Source organism: Sinohyriopsis cumingii, chromosome 1 (assembly GCF_028554795.1).
Source record: "Sinohyriopsis cumingii isolate HCF-2022 chromosome 1, ASM2855479v2, whole genome shotgun sequence".
NCBI classification, from domain to species: domain Eukaryota; kingdom Metazoa; phylum Mollusca; class Bivalvia; order Unionida; family Unionidae; genus Sinohyriopsis; species Sinohyriopsis cumingii.
Window position 1 is genome coordinate 128,251,146 of NC_142961.1, and position 23,115 is coordinate 128,274,260.

The window sequence follows — 23,115 nt, forward strand, 5'->3', positions numbered from 1 at the left end:
CAGGCAGATAGATAAATACATAGGTAGATAGATAAACGTATATATATACAGATAGACATATATACAGACAGACATACAGGCAAACATAAAGATAGATAAATAGATAGACAAACGGACGGACGGATATATATATATATATATATATATATATATATATATATATAAAGATATATAGATAGATAAATATAGAATCATGCTTGATTTCGTTATTTCAGCATCTCACGATGAATATAGAAAAGTTTCATTTTTCTTACAGATGAACGATATAAAACACCCTGTCTAACACACTAAACGAAAGAATATGTCGGGTTATTTGACCATATATGTTCTATCATCCTCATCCATTCCAAACACATGTCTTACCTATGTGTGACCAGTACGAAAATACATCATGTTTAAAGTATATAAACAGTTAAAACTAAAGAAACAAATGGTTAAATAAAAGACGATAAGACTGGATAGATAAATATATAGATGGATACGGATATACAATTAGATATTTAAAAGAAATACATTAAATTCATATGTTATCAAAGGAACACGAACTAGTAAATAAACCAAAGTTAAAAATACAATATATCTGCACCCATATAAATGATAAGAAATGTTCACGTAAAATATTGAAACAATATATAGATTGCAACATTGTCTAATATCTTTTCCGCTTACATCGTATCATCTTGTCTCAGTGAAGATAAGACCAAAAAAGAGATCGAAACAACACTGAAATTGTATGTATGCTCATCGGTGAAGTAGTGTGTTTAAGACGGTCTCATTCGCCTTGGTCTTAATTTATGTAAATACATTTAAGCGCCTTTGTACCTAAATCCTGAAGCTTTGCATATCCATCATAATTTAAAGATCATAAAATTAATCCTGAATGTTTTTAACAGGAACGGAAATGATGCTAACAGATGAATGCTCGGAGCAATAATATATAGCGTGACATCACCGTTATACTCATCGGTTCAATTCTGAGATCAATAATGCACCATTGAAACGACAAAGATACCGCCTGTTCTTAACATGGCCACCAGAGCTCAACAAAGAAAACATCATCAGGAGACATTTATTCAAATGACAGATGAAAATGCAGCTTAAGAAAAACTTGTTGCGGATCTGTATGAAGGTAAACTTTGAATCAGTTTGTCAAAGGTTAGAAGAATTTTGTTCATTATTTGTAATTTATACAACATATTGGTACCATTTTAAAAATATTTTTGTATTTATTTTAAAAGAACATCACCAATTTTAAAAAAGTGCTTTATAATGCATGTATCTTAAATAATTCAAACATTTAGTTCTTATTGTGCTTATATTAGAAGGCATTCAATGTAAGTTCTACTTATACATATGTTGTAACTCAATCCTATGCATTTTAACCAGAAGTGATCTAAACCATACAAAATAATTAAGAATAACTAAGCTAAGAATTAATTAAACTGTAAGAGGAAATTGATACATTTTATTCATGTTTGAACATTCATGATGTAAATAGATAACATACATTGTAAACTTGCTTCTTCATTCGTCGTTATCGTAGTGACATGCATTCTTACACAGGTCATACATTATTACATATCCAAGTTGAACACTTGAGAAATAATTGAAATTTAATAGCTCAGTGTGGTAGGAAATTTAAATATTAACTTGTTGAACGACTGGCAGACTAATGCATTTATGTACATATTAGGCCATGTGCTGGTGCAAATATAATCTCTCATATAACCTATTCAATGAGCTAACACACTGAATAACATTATATGTTGTATTAACATAACTGAAAGCGAATATGAATAATTGAAAGCAACATATACGATTAGTAATTCTACTTCAATTGTTTCTTCTAAAAACTGTATTCTAACTATTACCTTTTAAGTAAAAAGGTGGGCTGTTTTTACTAGAATACAATATAAAGAGGGTTTTAGCAGTCTATTGAAACGGAGTTTTCTAAATATCTAAAGGACCTTGCCTGGTCAAATAGTCTAAGGCGTTCGCCAGTAGTATAAGGGGTGAGATTAGCGACAATGGGAATTAGCATTAAAAACACCCCCTGGGTAAGATTAGCGACAATGGAAATTAACATTAACCACCCTGGGTAAGATTAGCGACAATGGAAATTTAACATGGGCAAAAAACCCTGGGTAAGATTAGCGACAATGGAATTTAACATTGGAGAAAGGAAAAAAAAAGGAAATATTGAGATTAGCGACAAAGGCATTCGAACAATGGAAAAAAAAAATATCGATTCTAGGGACAAAGGCAATTGAACATGGGGAATAGAGTTTGGGTCTGTCTAGGGACAAGGGGAATTGAACATGGGAATAGAGTTTGGGTTTGTCTAGGGACAAAGGGGAATTGAACATGTTAGAAAAAAAAACTACTTTAGGGACAAGGGGAATTGAACATGGGATTTTTTTTAAAAAATTTTTTTTTAAATTTAAATTTAAATTTAAATTTAAAAAAGGGGTAGGCAATTGAAAAGTCATTCTCTTTTTGAGAAATATGGGTGGCCCTGAAAATGGCCTTTGGTTTTTCTTCTTCTTATTCTGCTTCTAATTTCTTCTTTTTCTCCACCAACTTCTTATTTTCTCTCCTACACTCTTTTTCTTCTTTTTTTCTCCTCATCTTCTTTCTTCTTCTCTTCCGCCTCTTCTTTCTTCCTCTTCTCATTTTCTTCTTCTTTTTCAATTTTTTCATTCCATTTTCGTATTCTTATCCTTTCCTCTTCATCCTCCTTCTCCTCCTTTATCTCTTTCATGACATCACTTATGTCCTTTACTTTTCTTAAGTTATTAATTTCCATCTTTAGTCGATGGGGACTATAGGAATAGTGGTCTTCATTGAGTCTCACTAACATCTGCTCCATTATTCCTAAATTGTCTAAAACGTCTTGTAATTTTTGCATTTTGTCAAGGTGGTTTGAAGCCATCTTCTTTGTAGAATGGTTTGAACGACGAAAACTCTGGGTTTTTATACGAAAAGCGCGGACGTGAAGGAAAACATACCCCAAGACATAAAATTGATCTTACCTAGATCATGTCCAAACAACGCGCGAACGTGAAGGAAAACATCCCCTACTTTTCTCATTTCATATAATATACTATCCACATAAGTGAAGCAACAATAAACAAACCCCAAATCTACTATTTACACACGCAAATCATTAAAACAAAATCCATAATCTACTATCCACACAATCGTACGTGAGCGGTTACAAAACTCAAACTATACTCTCCACATACGCTAAGAAACAATAAACAAAATCCATAATCTACTATCCACACAATCGTACGTGAGCGGTTACAAAACCCAAACTATACTCTTCACATACGCTAAGAAACAATAAAGAAACCCATAATCTACCATTCACACAAACTTACGTGAGCAGTTACAAACACAAACACACAAACACATACACTCGCACTATGAAAAAAGAGTTAGTGTTTATATTCACACTACTCTACCTACACACACACACACACACACACACACACACACACACACACACACACACACACATTGGCAAATTGATGGTTATTTCTTTTCTAGAGTATTGGGTAGCCCTGAAAAGGGCTGTTTTTTTTGGAACCTCATGGACACCTGGTTAATGGTGGCACCTTCCAGGCCTGGCGCCACATACACATCTTGTTCCCCAGTTGCTTTTTACTTTTTGGGGGGAGAGAGCAGAGGCAGGATATGTGGCTTCAGAATCCCAATTTTCGGTTTCTGGGATTCTGAAATTTCTTCTTCTTTTCTCCTTTGCCTCCTCCTCTTCTTTGTATCTTCTCTCCTCCTCTTCTTTGTATCTTCTCTCCTCTTCTTTGTATCTTCTTTCCTCCTCTTCTTTGTATCTTCTCTCCTCCTCTTCTTTATTTCTTCTTTCCTCCTCCTCTCTCATCCTTCCTTCTTCCACAATGGCCTCCGCGGCCAGTTCGTTCAACAGGCGCCTGGCATATTCCAGATGCACATGAAGTTCCAACAGTTTCGCCAGTCTCGTGTTCATTCCGGTGTTGATCAATCAACAAGGGTAGCTGGACTGCCGAACGAGTTTCAATTTATACTAAACCTGCGGACGTGAAAGAAAACATCCCCCTAAAAAACATAAAATTGATCTTACCTAGATCATGACCAAAAAACAACGCGCGGACCTAAAAGAAACACTCACTCACTTTTTTATACTACCCATTCCTATTCTAAAAAATTTTTTCATGAATCACTCCAATATACTATTCACATACGCAAAGCAATTCAATCAAACCCCCCAAATCTACTCTCCTCACACCTCAAGCAGCCAAAACAAACATGATCTTAATCTACTATCCACATCAACGTACGTGAGATGTTACAAACACAAACACACAAACACATACCCTCACACTATAAAAAAGAGTTAGTGTTTATATTCACACTACTCTACCTACACACATTGGCACATTGATTGTTATTTCTTTTCTAGAGTATTGGGGTAGCCCTGAAAAGGGCTGTTCTTTTTGTTTGTTTTTTTTGTTTGCTATGGCAATCTTTTAGTTTCTAAGAATGCGATGTCCTCTGAGGATAGACTTTCTGACGATAGGTCTGCTTCTTCGGAAAGAGAAGAAGAACTCTTTGGTGTCGATACGACAATCGACAAAGCCTCTCTCAGGTTCAGGTTCCTGCTGCTGTTGTTGTTGTTGTTGCTGCTGCTGTCTCTGAAGTCTGTATTTCTCTGTCCATTCTTCTTTCTCCCTGTTCACTTCTTCTCTGAAGAGCTCTTCTATCAGGTCTTCAGTAATTTTAACATTCTCACATTCTCTATCTCTTCTGGCTTCGATATCAGACTGTGTCTGACCCTATGCAAATTCACGTAGGCTTCGTTTAGCTTAGCTAGTTTGGAGCACATCTTCGTAGGAGGATGAGTCGACAATGGATGGTTAGACTGGAAACAACCCGGTTCTTAAAGTCTAAGCGCGGACGTGAAGGAAGACATCCCTCCACGGTTTTCGAGCCGCAACGTTCAATGAGTGTCATGAGAGGGATAGTAAGAAGTCAAAGAGCATAAATCAACATTCTTATAGCCAAACAAACCACAAAGGCATTTTTTCAAAACACAACATTTTTTATTCAAAATCACTTAACATTAACCAACAACTCTAACATTTTTTTTACAATAATCCAACAATATAACATCAAACATTTTTTTTAAATGACAAACATTTTGTTTCAATTTGCACTCTATTTTAAACAGGGTTGGCAACGTTGTGAATGAAATTGTGATTTCCACTGTTGCAAGTCATTGAGTCATGGATGGACACTACGTTTCCTAGCTGAAGACAACAAAATAAGCATACTAGTCACAAAATCAACGATTTACTTTCTCATCGTTTCTAGAAAAATCACGATCAAAATAAGTCACTAAATGTTCTTTTGCTGATAATAAGTGATCAATTTCGATCTCGACTTTCTCTTTGAATTTGTCGAAGAGGGCATTGATGTAATGGATGTCTCGAGTCGTTAATGGAGGACAGAAATGTTCACGCAACTCTCTATACCACCAACGTAACACGTCTTTTTTAAACAGACTCCAAGCTTCGTCCAGATATTCGTTGAATTTTTCTTCTTGACTGATGTTTTGACATCCATAGTAATCATGCTTCATCCATATCGTAATTGTGTCTGCCAGGTATGTAGCACAGTAGGAGACCAATTGCTGTTCTTGTTCTGGACATCTCGACTTGATCACGATGTCCTTTTCGTCTTTGTGTTGGGATTCTCCTTCCACGGTCTCCTCACATTCCATCTTCTAAGCTTCTCCACTAGGTAAAGAGGGAGAACAGTCTTCCATAGCTTCTAATAGTCTAGAATGACTTCTCTCAAACTGTTGATTTCTATGGTATTATCGAATTCTCCATACAGGATGACGTTCACTGTCTCGTCCAGTGGCTTTGCAAACTGAAGTTCCACACGAATCTGGCCAGATTTTATAGGGTGGAAATGTCCCTCGTCGCTGCCTTGGTCTGGAGTGAAATCGAAAGCCCACAAAGTGTAGCCTCCTGCATAATCCTCGTACGCAATGCCGTGACTGGTGTTGGTTCCTAACTGTCCCGTGGCTTCGTACAGCGACAAGTACGACCTCAAGTAATTCTTCTTGTCAAAGTTAGGTTCGAAAGGTCGGGTACACAAGGTCTTGCCATCGCGACTGACTTCGATCTTGGACACGTCAAAGTGTTGAAAGTAGAAAGGATTTTTAGCGATAGCTCCGTTGAAAGCTGTATTCTCGACCATACCAACAATCAAACGTTTGGGTAACTGTCCTTGGAACAGATGATCTTCAATCATGGATCGCTGTCCCCTAGGAATGGTGAAGGTTTTCACTTCTACGCGTTGGATCGGATACTTGGCGGTCGTTCTGCTCAACGTCTGACTGATGTCGTTTCCCACTTTAGGTAACACTTCCACACGGCGTACGTAGAGTCTGGCTTCTTGGATTTTGGTTTTGTAATTATCGTCACTATCAGCTATTAAATGGAAAGCGGCACTGCTGCGATTCAGTCTCAGGCGGACATCCACCCCGTTCAGCAAATACTTTTCTTGCAACCACATGTCCAAATGCAAACGATCCATCAGTTCTAAACTGTGTCCGTCTTTAATTCTGTCTCTTCGTTCTACAAATCCCGCATTGTGGTCTTTGGCTGTATCAGTTTTGAATGTTTCAAATTCGCCTGCATCGTCAGCTTCCCATACCACACAGGCATTGAGATGAGTGTTCTTGGCGTCTATTCCGTACGTCAAGAGATTTTCCAGGTACGCTCGATAAGGGTAAGTATCCATGCTGCTACTGACTAGTTTGTTATTCAAGTACAAGTCCACTCCGCTAAACAAGGAATGCATGAAATTGTTGACGGGAGCTACTGGCTCAGTGTCTATAGCATTTCCATCCTTATCTTGAACTTTGACTTTCAAGTACAAGTAACTGCTATTCAAATCGATGTAATCTTCAGGCTGTCCTTTGATTTCAAACTCGATGGGAGCGAAATCGGTCAATGAGGAGACGGGATGAAATTCCACCCATTGCGATTCTTGCATGGTCATCATGGTGCGTGGCATGGCAAACAGATCCAGTTCCGTCTTGGAACAGGCGCAAGACTCTCGGTGCATCATTTTTTTTGTTGCTGTGTCTCAATAATCGAAAACGGCTAAGTCTCGAACGGTTCTTCTTTTCTTTGCCTTTCTAGCTTGAAGTCTGGTGAAAGGGTGTTTTCTTCGTCGTCTCTTTCTGCCTTGTCCTTGCTGAATGCCTGACTCGGTAGCGTGCAGGGCATTTATAGGTGTTTCGCGTCGGCCCAAAAGGTCTTTGCCTGTTTGCAGCAAGACATTTTTGCCTGCCCTCATGAAGGCTTCTTTAGGGTTTTGTTTGTCGATGATGACATTTTGGAGAAATTCTTTGCCTTGCGTCAGTGCCGCATCTTTCAAGGCGTGCAATCCGCGTGTCACCATCGGTTTCAACACTGGGTCCACCGAACGAAAGGCCGATTTTAACATATCTCCTAAACCGTGTCCTCGCTGTCGAGCAACCCCTCGATACACTGGATACATGACTTACGAGTCGTGAGAGAACCGTTTTCGAAAATGGAGTTTCACCGTGACTTTTCCTTTGGTGAATGGAATATTTTGTCCCAAATCTCCTTTTATAGCAATGTTGACCGTGTCCAAATACGACTTGCTGACAGGCAAATAATGAGGATGCACAAATTCCCGGTGGACGTGATAGGTGTTTCCACCTTCCTGGTCACTGGTCGTGGTACTATCCACTTTGAAAGGAATGACACGCAGTAACGGCACAGAGGTGTGTCCCACCACGTTATACTCCACCTCATCGGAGTACACGAACATGAAATTCAGTCCTTGGTTCAGTTCTACAGGGAATCGAAAAAACTTGTAAAATTCCGTATTGCTGTTGATCTTCGGTTTAAAATTTGGAGCCATTTTTGTGTGTCCACCTAAAATATCAAACAAGTCACGATTAAAACTGATGGACAACGTTTGGGTATCCTGAAATTTCATCAGTAAGCGACGAGCCACTTTATGGTACTCCAGGGTGACACTTTTTTTGACTCTGTTCAGGGCTTTGCCAAAGGCTAACTCGAACCTGGAAGTAATGGTGTCCACGAAATGTTGACCACTAAAATAAAACCCTGCCGGAATTTTCAAGGTGTAGATACTGAAGGGTGAATTGTTGGATGGTCTTGTGTCCCCTGAAAACCCGATGTCATTCATGGCTTCTTGTAATTGTTGGTTCAGGATTTCGACCTCAAAAGTGTTTTGCTTTTCGGTGATGTTTTGGATTTGTGTAGGGTGAATCATTTCTACTAAAGCCACTTCCCAATGGGCTTCGTGATCTAACTGGATGGCTTGAGGTAATTTAGCCGTGTAACAGCACAACGTGTTGTGGGGAAACACCTCCATGGAACTGTCACTGGGTAAGGTTAAGTAAAATTGGTTTTCGTGACTCATAATTCCAGAGTTCTGTGGCTGTCCGAGGGGTTAGTGGATGTCAGAGGCGTGTCTCCGCCCAAAATGGGGTTCTGGTTGTGATTGTTGTTGGAGTGGTGACTGGCACTGGCACTGGACACAAGGTTCCCGTGGTTCCCGTTCGAGGAGAATTTCAGGGAGGGATTAGGAAGCAGGTAACCGATGCAGCTGCTCAATAAAATGGTCCACAATTGTTTGTCTCCTTGTTGCAAACTCAAATTGGCAATGGCTGCCCCGATGACACAATACACCACGAAGATTTGGCAGAAAAAGACGATTTGCGTTTTAGGCACACGTTCTCCACACTACACCCACAAGGGTTGTTTTTGTAAATCTTGCACAGAAGAACTAGGTGAAGGAGGTGTGGTTGACGTAGCTGCGTCTGTGTGAAAGGGCATGATGGTCACTTCTTTTTATAGTCGATGACTTGCGAAGCGTCGATCCAAGAATCAAACCTGGGTGGATATCCTTTCCAACGTACTTTCACTTCTTTGACACGTCGTTTGCCCACTTTACGGGTTCTGCGTTCGAGAATGCTTTCGATGTCGTACACGTCGTCTTCTTTTTTGGTCACACGTTGTAACTCGGGCAAATAAAACGTTCCTTTGAGCACTTCTCCATTCATGTCTTCCAATTTATAGACGGCAGGATGACGGCCATGCACTCGTCCAGTGACGCGAAACAATTCGGTCGTCCAGTTAGGTAAGTAACCTTTGTCGAAAGTGCGTTTGGTTTTGCCAATGCGCACCCAATCTCCTACGGCCAACTCTCCACTTTTCTTGGGGACAGCCCTCGTCGGGGACGTACCAAACAGACTCTCAAACACCAACACTTCGTTGTCGGGAGTCACGTCTTGCGGGGCACGTCCGATGCTTCGATGGTAAGATTGGTTGTACGCTTGCACCAGGTGCGGTAAGATGTCGATGTACTTCAGAGTGTGGTGATGCGTAAAATATTTCCACATGCGTTCTTTCAATGTGCGTTGAAAACGTTCCACGATGCTGTCTTTGGTTTCAGGATTCTCGGTGGTAAAAAATTGAATGTCACGTTTCTTTAATTCTTTTTGGAAAGCTTGGTTCAGAAATTCGGTGCCTTTGTCCGTTTGCCATCGAAGAGGGCGACGACCACTTTGTTTCAACACCCGTTGCAGGGCCCGCACTAACTCGCTGCTCGATTTGGAAGTCAAGGGCACGACCCAGGCAAATTTGGAAAAGACGTCAATGACACAAAACAAATATTTGTAGCCACGATTGTAGCTGGCCAAATGAGAGACATCGGCTAAATCGGCTTGCCATTGATGATCGATGCCTTCGACTCGGGTGCGACTTCTGGAAAATTTGCGTCGAATGGGTTTGTGTAAAGTGTAGGTAGCTTGTTCTTGTAACCATCGTTGCACTTGAGGTAAACGGAGACTTTTCAGTCGCGTTTTGGCAGCACGATACAATTTTTTAACTCCTGCGTAACCTGCAGGATGCGAGGGATCGTAGTAAATGCTGGCTAAGACTTTTTCCATTTTTTATTTTTTTGTGTTGATTGGTGTGTTAATAAGACACCCACTCTTGGAGGATGCTACCCTTTTTCTCTTGGGGTACTTTCTTGGATTGCAATGCTTTGCGTGTGCGACCGGCAATAGGTGTCGAAAAGGAGGATGTCTGAGCGGGGGATATCGGTTCTTGTTTCACTTCTGTCTTCACTTCTGTCTTCACTTTCTTTTTCTCTTGTGATGAAGAAGGGGTGGCCATCATCTTTTTAATCCATCCAATTCTGGAGGTAGGCGGTGTTGTTAACTTGCGTACTTTTTCTGGTGGAGTTTGAAACCCTTCTTCTTCTTCTCCTTTTTCTGTCTTGGTCACTGGTAGTGGTGGTACTGGTACTGGTACTGGTGATGGTGCTGGACATTTCATCAAGGTCTTAAAATCTTTCAGAGTGGGTAGATCTGTTTCGTCTAAAGCTTTCTGGTGAAAGAGTTGCAGTCGTTGCAAGAGTTGACCGTACTTTTGCGATTTTTCTGTTTCGGACAAATCTTGGCGATCCATCAAGGACTGCAATTCGTGTTGCAACTGGGACATCTCGCTCAAATTGGGATTGGGAGGTAAATGCGGCGTGCGTTGTTCTTGCCACTGATGGTATTCCATCCATCGTTTGTAAGGCACTAAAGCTAGTTTTCGTCCTTCCATGGGGTTGTCAGGGGTCGATTCTGAAATCTTGGGACTTCCGAGGGCCTTTTTATCTTGCTCCCACCAGTCCTCCCAACATGGTTCCCAAGACTCCTTTCAGTAAGGGGCCTAACAAGAGAGGTAAAATGCCTCCACGTTGGACCAACATCTTCTTTTTTTGACGAATCGGAATTTTCTTTTGAACCATTTGGCGAAGAACGTGACGATGTTTGCTTAAGCATTGTTTCTGGTGTTTGGACAAAGGGATCGTGCCTTTCAAGACGTCCAAACTACATTCGCACACGGTACCGATGACCTCTTTGGAGGCCGATTGAATGAGTTTTTTTCGTAGAGGTGGAGAAGTTTTGGACAGGACAGATAACATGTCCCCATGTTTGATTAAACGTGGTGGTAGTCCTTTTCTTTTCTTTCCTTGGGGTTTTCTGGAGGGTGACATCTTTGAGTCTTCAGGAGCACCAAAAAAACACTGATATCCTACTTGGTCACACACCTTTTTTATACTGGAACGCGTCGCCACTGATTGTCTTTACGTCGTATCAATTTGAGGACAGGCATGACACGTCGTGCAGGGGTACGTCACGGACTAAATCGAGCCAGTTCTTGCTTGGACAAATCCAGTAAACTTTGTAACATACCCGATCTTTCTTGAACTTTGATTTTGGGAGAAGGTACTTTGTGAGCAGCAGCCACTGCCACTAAATTGGAGGGTCCTGCCACTGAGGAAGTAATTTTTGGAGTCATCAACGGAGAAGTTCTTGGTGTGATCAACGTCTCCAAGTACTCTTCAGTTCTTGGTGTCATCAACGGAGAAGTGGATGAACGTGAGGCTGCCGGAGATGCGGTCACCGCCGTGGCAGGTCGTGGTTTGCGAGTGTAAAGTTGCTTCCTGGCCGAAGTACCTCTCTTGCGACTAGTTTTCTTCTGTGGACTTTTCTTTTTCTGAGGACTTTTTCTCTGTTTCTTTTTCTGGGGGCTTCTTTTTTTTTTCTGGGGTGGTATCTGGTTAGAGGAGGGTCCCGCCACTGGAGAAGTTCTTCTTGGGGACCTGGTCTTTTTCTTCTTCTTGGGGCTTCGTTGGACTTTTTTCTTGGGGAGAAGTTTGGAGGCATTAGGATCCCATCTTAAGAGAGAGCGAATGATTACCCCTCCTCGAGTACCGCTCCCTCCAGGTTTCAAAATGATTTGTTTTTTGGTTTGAGTGTCGATGCGGGGATCGGCCAGTTGGACCAAAGCGACTTTGTTTCGATCGAAAAAGCGTTTGGTTTGATGAGGAATCTGAATGATTCCTTGGAGTAATTGACGTGCCGTCACCGTGAACCATCGTAAGACTTCTTTGAGACTAGCTTCTAAGACACGAGCTTTTATTTGTGGATCTTTTTCTCGACTGATGCCATACAAGGCACGAATCAATTTGACGGGAAGATGCGACTGAAGGGACGTCATGTTGACGCTGTGTGAGGCAGACGAAAAGGGTCTGAGGTTTTTATAGATTTTTTTGTGGAATGAAGTCAAGTCGAGGACGGAGACATGTACAGGACAGGCCCTCCGTCTTGGCACCAGTGGTGAAACAAGTGGGTACGAAATCGCAAATCCTCGGGGGTCGTAGGTTTCAAATTCGACGAGTAAATACGCGTGTGGAGTTTGAGTGGCATCGTCGTACGCCTGAGTCAGCCAAGGCGTTCCTAACTGTTTGGCTAAGACTTGCACTTGCGATTTATCTCGAGGGCTTTTAAACAAGACCACGTAATGCGCATTGAGACTGATGGTGCGATGGGCTTTACTTTGTTGAAACAAATTTTGGGTGATGTAAACGACACTGGCATTACGGTGATGCCCTTTGCGCGTGAACCACAGTTTAATTTCTTCTTCGTCTTCTCCTAACATGTCGTCGAAAATGACCAAATGGGTTAGACGGGAGTCAGAGACGATGCCGTCGTCTTCTTTAGGAATGCCTTCCACAAACACGATGGAATCGCCTTGACTTTCTCGCAAGAGGCTGTACGCCTTTGTAACACCACACGATCCGTTGAGGTGGCCGATCGATCAAATGATGTTTATGTTCGATCAAACGTTTGACGAATGCGGTTTTGCCTGAACCGCTAGGTCCAGCAATGAGCATGTTAAAGGGATGGCGAAGATACAAAGCCTCCCAACTGGCACGATCTAAGTGTTCGTCGATGACTTTGACAGTAGAGGAAGAGGGAGCAGAGACAGCAGAGGTAGCCATAGTGTGAGAAATGTCACTTGTGACACGAAAACAAACAAGACAAGAGTTTTTTCAGAACACGTTTATTGAATGTTTCAAACATGAATACGAAAGACAAAAATACATAAAAGCCAAAGGCTTAAGTATAAGGATAAAAGGCACATGATAACCATTAACGTGGAATAAACACAAATGTCTGTACAACATGTTTTGGGTAATGTTCTAACCAGTTCTATAGTAGGGGATAAGGTCACACAAGTGTCTTCCCGAAAGAGTCTTTCAGGCCTGTCCACGACAGTCCCGTCCTGGGTGACGGGCTCTTCTGGCACCGTCACTAACGCAGGTTGAAAAGTCGGAAGGCTCACAATCGCATTCCACTTCAGAAGCCCCACACTTGAATTGTGCCTGTCTAAACTTGTTTTGTGTTTCTCTGAAAGTATTCATCTTGTTCGCTCGGTCTTGGTAGTCACAATGAACTATCGATCTTGCCTAGGGTTTCTTTTTATATACAGACCAATACCGACGTGTCCATACGGTAAGGTGAAATGATTGGGAAGTCGCACTCGCTTCTGGTACACGATTTGATAGACTTTTTCCAAGGGTCGACTGACGATGTGGTGAGTGGGTAAACGTACAATTTTGTTCGGTTGATAGGTGGTCACTTTAAAGTTTGCATCCTCTCCCGATTGCAAGGCTTCTTTCAATACCCCAAAGTTCACCACACGACTGGTACGATAATTCAGAGTCAATCCTTTCACTTTACACGTTGTGTGCAATTCTCCTTGTGGGTCCCGGTATTCGTAGCCGTAATTTTTGGGACCATCATTGACGAAACTTAGAATCTTGTCGTCGGGATGTTCGTCTGTCTAGGCTCCTAAACGGTCTCCTTCGATGTCAGGGTGCTGTTGACTCGGGTGATGGATGTAAATGCAACTGTCCGTGTCAAAGTACAGGACACGTTCCCCTAACAGTTCTAAAGCTTCGTACAATTTTAAGCGAGCATGAGCTGTCACGTAAGCCGCAATGATGACATTTCCAAAGGGGTCGTCTTGTACAAAGTCCAGATCTTCTTCGTAATTGACCAAGATCAAATCCTCTCGAACGACGTCCACGTGTTTCATGTATTTGGTTTTGTCGTGAATCATCTGAAAGTAGCGGGAAGATTCTGTCAAATATTCCGTCTTGGGTAAACACGGTCGTTGTGCCATTTTACCCCACAAGCAATTTAACATCACTTTGGCAAACGACCGCCTGCCTTCGTTTTTCTCGATGTGGTCTAAAGAGATGCCTTCTTGTTCATAGTATTTCTCTTTGAATGTCTTTTCGTCTTCGGAAGTGTGACACCAGGAAGGATAGCCGCTGGCTTCTTGCTTCAGTTTCAAAAAGGCATCCACGTAGTCGGCGAAAATGCCTTTCTGACTGGGGTCACCCTTGTGGCATTGTTGTGTCTTGGGAAAGTGGCAAATTTCGTACACTTCTAACAGTTGGTATCCCATGTCCAGAGCTTTGAACAATTCTACGCTGACCCAGGTTCCCGTCAAGGCACGTTCTTCCTGGGTGTGCTGACAAGGTTGGTCTTGGTTGCACGTTTCGGCACAAGTACGGCACAATGGAAACATCAGTTTGCCTTGACAATGGTGAGGTAAGACGGGATGGTATAGGTTCGTGGGAGGCAAAACTTTACACTTGATCAAGCCTTCGTATTGTTGAATGTTTTTCAGGTCGATGTGTTCCGTGAACAATTGTGGGTGCCCTGCAGGAAAGGGACAATATTTGCACACGTAAGGATACAGCGAACACACGTCCAAGTATTTGATTTCTTCTCCTTTCTCTTCGTCGGCTTGGTACAGCAAACAGGTGGCATTGGTCCTTCCTCCGTACAAACTATCCCTCGGGTTTAGGGGGTCCATCAGCTTGTAACTTTCCACGGCATGTTTAAACTCGGGATCGGTTTTCATATGGTGATCGTACTCGTGTTCCCACATTTCCACCACTTGGTATCCTTGCTGTTCTAACTTTAGGCGTCGCTGACAAGTGTCCTCGTACAAGTCTTCCATGGTTCGTTGTAAAAACTGATTTTTAGTGCTACGATAAGGGTAACAGACGGGACATCCGTGAAATAAGCAACCGTTAAACTCGTACACGATCTTCGGGTTTTCTAAGTCCCAGCCATCGACCGAATACGTTCCGATGGTCTTTTCGCCTCCTCCGTTGCGGGCATGCTGAATCCATTTGTCTTCCTTGTCGCACAAGTAATGTAACCAACGTAGGGCTTTGACCGAGTATTGACGTTTGACATAGTTGGTCGTTTGAGGACTGATGACAGCCACGGTGTTTTTCAGGCATGAATCGTTGTCGATACACTAAGGAACACGCTTTGGCAATGGTGCAAGCTTCTTTCAAAGGATCGACCCCTCCGTGTTCCATGAACAGTTCTCGAAATTTTCCACAGCAACGCCGTAAAATGTCCACGTCAGAACTACAATACTTTAGCATTTCTTCCTGAAAGTCGAAAGGGTCGGAGGCGTGAGTCTGGTACCAAGCGTAGAAAGCTTCTCGTTGTTCGGTACGCATGTTGTCGGGGTCGTAATAGTGAGCCTCAGGCAAATGGGGTAGAACGGCGTGTTGATTGGCTTCCGTATTGAAAAAGTGAGGAAAATAACCTTTAGCCATTTCTGTCATTCCAAACGTTTTAGGCATTCGACTCAAAGGCATGGCCAAGTAACTCATCGAATCTTTAAACTGCACTTGTCCCACTTGCACGAAAATGATTTTGGCTCCGTTCAAAGTGACTTTAGGACGTTCGGTGCCATGTTCCGTATAGTACCTCAAAAGAAACTGTCCATCGTATCCGGAGAAATTGTGAGCCATCACCGTGGCATGACGATGACAATCTCCGTAACGTTCGATGTCCTCTTGGCTCCACGTCTTGTCGATGGGATCTAAGACCCATTGGGCAAAATCGGCTAACGTGTTCGGTCCTCGAAAGATTTTTTCACGCCCTCTGGGAATCTTGCTTCAGTGAGGGCAATGACTGAAGAATGGTTCTTGAATGCACTTCTCGCACGCTCGATGAGCCACGCAGAAATTAGGAATGTGAATGCCAGTCTCTTGCATGCATTCGAAATCGAAAAAGATGAAATTGCCTTTCTTCTTGTGACCGTCCTCTTTCTCTGGTGGGGGTTGGTATTTTTGCACGTAGCATTGGTGTTCCAAGTCCACGATGTGGTGACAAATGTGACATTTTTTCTTTCCTGAACATACGTGTGCCTTTGTATTATTGGTACGTAGGCCTTTTCGACACGTAGGGCACAATCTCAGCAGTTGACAAGCACATTTCTGCTGTGAACCTTGCGTCTTCAGATGTTGTTGGTAACAGGCAGGACTGACAAACGTGCGCAGACAAGCAGGACATTGTACTCTTTCTTGTCCTTCGCTCAGACAGGGTGGAGAGGCCAAACATCCTGGGCATTTCCATCCGCAATGTTTGTGTTGCTCTCGATTGTTATAGCCATAGTCACATTTCTCACAGTAATAACTGTATCCCAGGAATCCAGTGATAGTGGTAATGGTATCGAAATGGTCATCGTGATAATAGACATGAATGTATTTTCCGTCCTTAAAGTATTTCCCTCGAAACAACAGAGGTCCGCGCATTTCTTGAGGGTGCACTTTCAAGGTGTGGAGTGGAGCTAGGACATCTTGCAATTTCTGCATCTCGGGAATGCCACAGGGTGTGTCTTTGGACAGTCCGGCTTGTTGTAACAGGAGTTCTGCTTCGTTTCGTTGTTTGGCTCGGTCGGATCGTTGAATAGTTTTCCAGGCTCTTTTCCATTCTACCGTGTCGTTCTTGTTGGCATAGGTTCGTCCCACCACGATGGCTCGGGCTAAACACATCTGGTCTTGAGAATTGTGAATTTGGACGAGACTCTTTTTGGTGTTGCGAAGGTCGTTCACCAATAACACCTTATTGCGTTGTCCGGTCCCTTGAGGAAGAGAGACGTGGGCCATTTTCAGTGTGGCTTTACCATCGGTGATGTCAAACTGGTCATTAGATTGTTGTACGTGTTGAATCTTGTCCATGACTTTGGAAGGGGTTTGTTCTGCGGGTGTGCTAAACTCGATCCAAACAGGGGATTTCAAACCGTCGTGATCTATGGATAGTGTCAAGCGATCGTCTTCTTTGGGTTGACATTGTCGCTTGAGTGCGGTGAGCAAAGAATCCCACATCTCGGTGATAAACCCTTCTGCTTTCTCCAATGGTACGTCGGACTTGAAATCTTTAAACTTCACTGTGTAGGTGTAAGCCGTGGTTCTAAATTTTCTAGAGGAGCGCTTTTCCGTCTCTCGAATGGAATAGTACTTTTCAGGGTTGACTAAGAGTGGTGAACTTTGTTTAGAGGGTTCGGATTCTGGTTCACTCATGTCCTCTTCAAAATCACTGGCATGAATTTGTACCAAGACTTCAGCTCTGGTACGAGGCGATAGATCACGTTTCTGCCTCTTACTTTCTTCTTCTTCTTTCTTCTCGAATGAATAGGATCGTTTCATCTTGAGTGCAAAACGTCAAATGACTCAAGTTTAAACACCATAGACTAATTTATAGTCATGGCAAACCAGCGTATATAAAAGGGTGTGTGTCTTGTCCTTTCACTATTCATTTCACTCTCAAACCGAGTACAACGATGAAAGAGACTACCCAGATGGAACGTTTCATCAGAGCTTTGCGAGGGGTCATTAGAAAATTCTCTTCAGACCAGCCGACGGACTACTCTCCTTCCTTTCGAGATAAAAGTCAAGATACTTGCTATATCTGTCAGAAGAAAGGGCATTGGTCTTCAGAGTGTCCAGACCGTCAAAAAAGAACAAAAACAGGGGCTAGAAAAGACAAAAGTCAAGATACCTGTTATTATTGTCAAGAAAAAGGACACTGGTCTCCAGATTGCCCAAAAAAGAAACAAGAGGAGTTGGAAGAAAAGAGGGATTCTTCAGAAGAAGAGAGAGATTCTTCAGAGGAAGAAAGCAGCCAGGTGAAGAAAAGAAGAAGGGAAGAAAGTGAGGAGGAAGAGGAGGAAAAGACTGTGACGGTGAAGAAATTAAAAAAAAAGAGAGAGTAAAAAAAGAAACAGAAGAAGTGAATGTAATTTATAAAGTGTTCTGTTGTGAATTGTGAATTGGATTGTAACTATGGAGAAAAGAATACATTAATTATATAAGGTAAGTGTCTTTGAGTTTTGATTTTAAAATAAGATGCTACACTCACGCACTCATACACAGACATGTACTATAAGGGTAAAATGTTTTTTTTTTGTTGAGTTTTGAGTTATTGGCAAATTGACAGGCTATCTCTTTTCGAGAGAAGTGGGTGGCACTGAAAAGGGCCTTTTTGGTGTAGGGGTGAGTTTAAGCAATCAACTTTAACTGTCTTAAGCCTTTGCCACGGCCGAGGCCTACTTCTGATGATGATTGGGTTGAAATCACTAAGGGTGGTACGATAGGCTTAGTCACAGGGTTGGCGTGTTTAGCTCGGGAAGGTCGTATTCTCTTCGGTCGTGATAAAGAAGTCTGATACATTTGTTTCAGACTTCTTAACTCCGCTAAAATGTCCAACAGTACCGTAGCCGTTTGATTTTCACCCTCTTGTTTCTTTGCTGCTACTTCTTCTTGTTGTTGTTTTTTTTCTTACCTCTTCTTGTTGCTGTTGCTGTTGCTGTAGGAGAAAAGCTTGTCCCGCTTCCTTTTGTCGTTGTATAAATTTCTCCAATTCTTCTTTCTGTCTCTGTCTAAAATTCTCCACTTGCGGTAATGAAGAAGGTAACGAAGGTTCCGGAACAAATTCTTGCGAGGTAAGAAAATCCACAAAATCCCAATGTACCTCTTCTGAAAGTAAGTCCGGGTTCCCTTGGGCGGACTCCACTGCTGGTGCACCCCAATGGATCGTTTTCTGAGTTTCCGTCATGTTGAATCACTGTCGCATAGATTGACAGCACACAGGCGCTAGCGAATCTATATAGACCACATGGCGTCACAGACTGCTCTCTTCGGATTGGATGCGGACTGACTGAATTTTGTAACGCGTGTTCGGATTGGTGAATGAACTCAATCCGTTTCAATCCTTCCTCTACCTATAAATAAGCGCAGTTCACTGCATTGATTCACCTGTTCTCGTCGCCTCACGATGTGGACCACAGTTGAATCATCCAGCCTTGTGTCTTCAATGATGTTTAAGACGGACATGCTCATGTATGTCCGGTCCAAGTGGACTGTTGTTGATAGGACAGATACTAGTCTATGGATGAGAAGAGTTTACATAGAAAGACAAGGATGCCTCAAGAGGGTACTTGTGTATGGACCTGCAGTTAGAAGGAGTTTAAGAAGAAGAAGATGTGACAGATGCCGTCTATGTTAATGTTAATATTAACATAAATCCAAAGGCCCTTTTCAGGGCCACCCACATTTCTCGAAAAGAGATAGCCTTTCGATTGCCTACCCCTTTATAAAAAAATAAAAAAAATAAAATCCCATGTTCAATTCCCCTTGTCCCTAAAGTAGTTTTTTTTTTCTAACATGTTCAATTCCACTTTGTCCCTAGACAAACCCAAACTCTATTCCCATGTTCAATTCCCCTTGTCCCTAGACAGACCCAAACTCTATTCCCCATGTTCAATTGCCTTTGTCCCTAGAATCGATATTTTTTTTTTTTCCATTGTTCGAATGCCTTTGTCGCTAATCTCAATATTTCCTTTTTTTCCTTTCTCCAATGTTAAATTCCATTGTCGCTAATCTTACCCAGGGTTTTTTGCCCATGTTAAATTTCCATTGTCGCTAATCTTACCCAGGGTGGTTAATGTTAAATTTCCATTGTCGCTAATCTTACCCAGGGGGTGTTTTTAATTCTAATTCCCATTGTCGCTAATCTCACCCCTTATACTACTTTCGCCTCAGTAGAATCCCGCACAGCTCTCACCTCAGTCCGTTTGAGTTACAGTCTCGGCTCGATCAAAGCTGGCACGTGAGAAAGTTTGCCAGTAGCTCCATGTGGGTCGGAGGTTTTTCCCGGGGTCCTCTCAAGTTTTACCTACGCCAAATATACTTGCCGCCATATATATCGTATCAAATGCTGCAAAAATGGCGTTTAAACCCACAAAGCGAAAATCAAAACCACATATATAAATATTCGACATTCATAAGTACTACCAGCAAAGAGAACAGAATCATTGCAAAGATGTGGTTTGCCACATGTATACTTAAACGTGCTATCTCAACTAGCATCACACTTGTTCGTTCGAATCACCAGAGAATAATCTGTATAGACTGTAACTAATCAGATTTCCTGACAAAAAACACTTGGCATCCGTTGACACCGGAACGTGATGGAAAAGATAAATATTTAGGGAGCAAATAAAACTCATCATCTTATTAAAATGTAATATTTATTATATTGACTTCATAAAGGGCAAATGAATACATATTTCCTTCAAGCAGCCGATTTCTCTAAGAGTTTGATACAATCATTGTCATATGACACGGAACTAGCAATACAGTTTTAAAGTAAATATAATCATTAAAAATCGATACTCAACACATATGTAAGCAATTAAAATGACGTAATGTATATTGATTCAAAATATGTATCGTCAACAATAGTATACGATTAACTTACGTCACACTGCCAAGGAGTAGCTACACACTAAATAAAACATTCGTGTTCACTCTGTTCTGTTTTACGCCTTGCCATGCAACTGACCTCTCAAAAACTTAACTTCCTGGTAGGTACAATCCGACGACACTATAATAAATAATGACTGTTTATCATAAAGTTACACGCACTATTTGAATGCTTTAACCCAGGTGTGGTTGCTAATATGTCTGTTGAAATGAATCTTGAAATAGGACTAGATACATGTGTTATTTAGATAAGTGGAGACTCCGTTAATCTTATTTTTACTTGGCCTGCGTACATTTGGTTTGGGATGTATGTTATCTATGACAGTTGCTCGAACTTAACGACATGATGGCACGAGTTAAAAAGTCATATGAATTATAAATATAATGTGAAGGCAAGCAAATATATATAGTTTAAAATAACAAAATAGTACGTTGGTACATTCCTTTTGATGATGGTGAATTTGAACACATATGCAATTTTCTTTTTTAAATACAACAAATATTCAGAATCAAGAGCTCTCTTCCAAAATAAAGTCCCAATGTCCTATCATAAGAAATATTTTACAATTTACTTTTTAGTAAATTTGATGCTGCAACCAGATAAAATATCACCGTTTGTGCATTTTACTTCCAAGTTATGGAAAACTGTTGAACAATGTTTGTAATTACGTATATTCAGAAATAGATACTTGATTAGCAAACAATACTTAGTTATAACATTATAAAAAGTTTGTCATGGAAGTCTCTAGAGTATATCGGTTATTAAATATAATGATCATAGATAACTTCTGTCCTCAAGTATCGTTATGCAAGTCAAGCATACAGTCCGTGTTATCCTGTATCATAATTCACGATTTGTAAATGATACAGTTATATAACTCACTATAAATAATTATTTTCAGGTGGATGTTTCCATGCCTGTATTCGATTAACCCACAGATCGTGATATGATATATACTAAAACTTCTAACGGTATAGCATGACTTAATTTTGACCAAATACTTTCATGACAAACTGCTACGGCAAATTTCAGCATACACATTTTCAAGAACAGTATTATCTTTTGTGTTATATTGTTCAAGTCACGTTGTCATATGTTAGAATTCTCTGATTGTAAAATAAGCATCAATAGCAAAACCAGTACGATGGTAAAATTTTCATTTCCAGAACTCTCTAACTAAAAATTTAGAAGAGTGCATGTAAAATGTCAGGTTGACCATGCTGTTTCCTACGGAGAATACATATGCTCCTAGCAAGAAGTAAAATTGTGTCACGTCATCTTAAGTACCGTTTAAATTTATTACAAATTAAGTTCTATTTAGGCAAATTTTGGATCGATTTTTCTCATGTTCAGAGGATTAAAATGGCATATATACTGACATCACATTGTTTGCACGCGATAGGGTATATCAAGCGTTTGGCCAATTATTCTTTTCTTTGCATTTCCCTCCAATATATTAGAATACCCAAACGCATAACCAGTAAAACATAGTTAGAGCTGTTATTAAGGAATCCTATGTCACATTATATAAACCTGGGTATAAACCTTAAGGAGAAAATGTTAGTGGCAAATGACACATTCAAAATATTTGCTCGTTAAAAGAAGATGTGTTTTGGATTTCAGAGTTGACAATTTTAGGTAAACGTCACAAGTGTCTACTGCTGCTATGATTTCAGCTTGCAACCACCTAGAATTATTTCTCTTGGAATATTTCCAAACTATAATTTTACGTATATTACTGTTCCAGGAAGATCGAGCTTATTTTCAAAATTAACCCATGCAGATAAAATATAAAAAACTTGTACATAGTATAGGTGGAGGAATTGATTAGACTCTCATAGATGGACTCTCATTTTTTAAATGAGTCGATAACCTTCGAATCAGATTATCACTATGAGGAGAGTAGTAAATGGGGTCACCCTAGCGACAATGGGAATTAGCATTACAGAGACCCCTGGGTCACTCTAGCGACAATGGAAATTTAACATGGAGAAAAATCGTGGGTCACTCTGGCGACAAGGGAAATTTAACATAGAGAAAAATCGTGGGTCACTCTGGCGACAAAGGGAATTGAACATGGAGAAAAATCGTGGGTCACTCTAGGGACAAGGGGAATTGAACATGGGGAATAGAATTTGGGTCTGTCTAGGGACAAGGGGAATTGAATATAGGATTTTTTTTTTTTAATTTTTTTTAATTTAAATTTAAATTTAAATTTAAAAAAAGGGGTAGGCAATTGAAAGGCTATCTCTTTTCGAGAAATATGGCTGGCCCTGAAAAGGGCCTTTGGGTTTTTTCTTCTTCTTCTTCTTTTAACTTCTTAACTTTTTCCACCATCCTCTTATTTTGTCCATCATTCCTTTCTTCTTTTTCTTTTCTGTTTCTGGTATCCAGTCCGGGTGACCCATGGCTCGGAACTTGGCCTGTATTTTCATCCAGTTGTTATTCAGTTGGTCGAATTCTAATTTCTTCTTCTTATTCTGTTCTTCCTTTCTTTCTTTAGTCCACCTTTCCTTTATGTTTTCTACTTCTTGGGTCATCACTTGTTTCAT

At 41.0% G+C, this 23,115-nt stretch overlaps 1 protein-coding gene across 2 annotated transcripts in view; it reads right to left on the reverse strand.

Moving 5' to 3' along the window:
- LOC149807844 (receptor-type tyrosine-protein phosphatase epsilon-like) overlaps positions 1 to 20,683 on the reverse strand; it is a 154,577-nt gene extending 133,894 nt beyond the window's left edge. For both annotated transcript variants that reach the window (XM_089971382.1, XM_089971380.1), the window contains exon 1: positions 20,558 to 20,683. The gene's annotated coding sequence lies outside the window, so the exon portion shown is untranslated. The remainder of the gene's footprint in view (positions 1 to 20,557) is intronic.
- Positions 20,684 to 23,115: the final 2,432 nt, after the last annotated feature.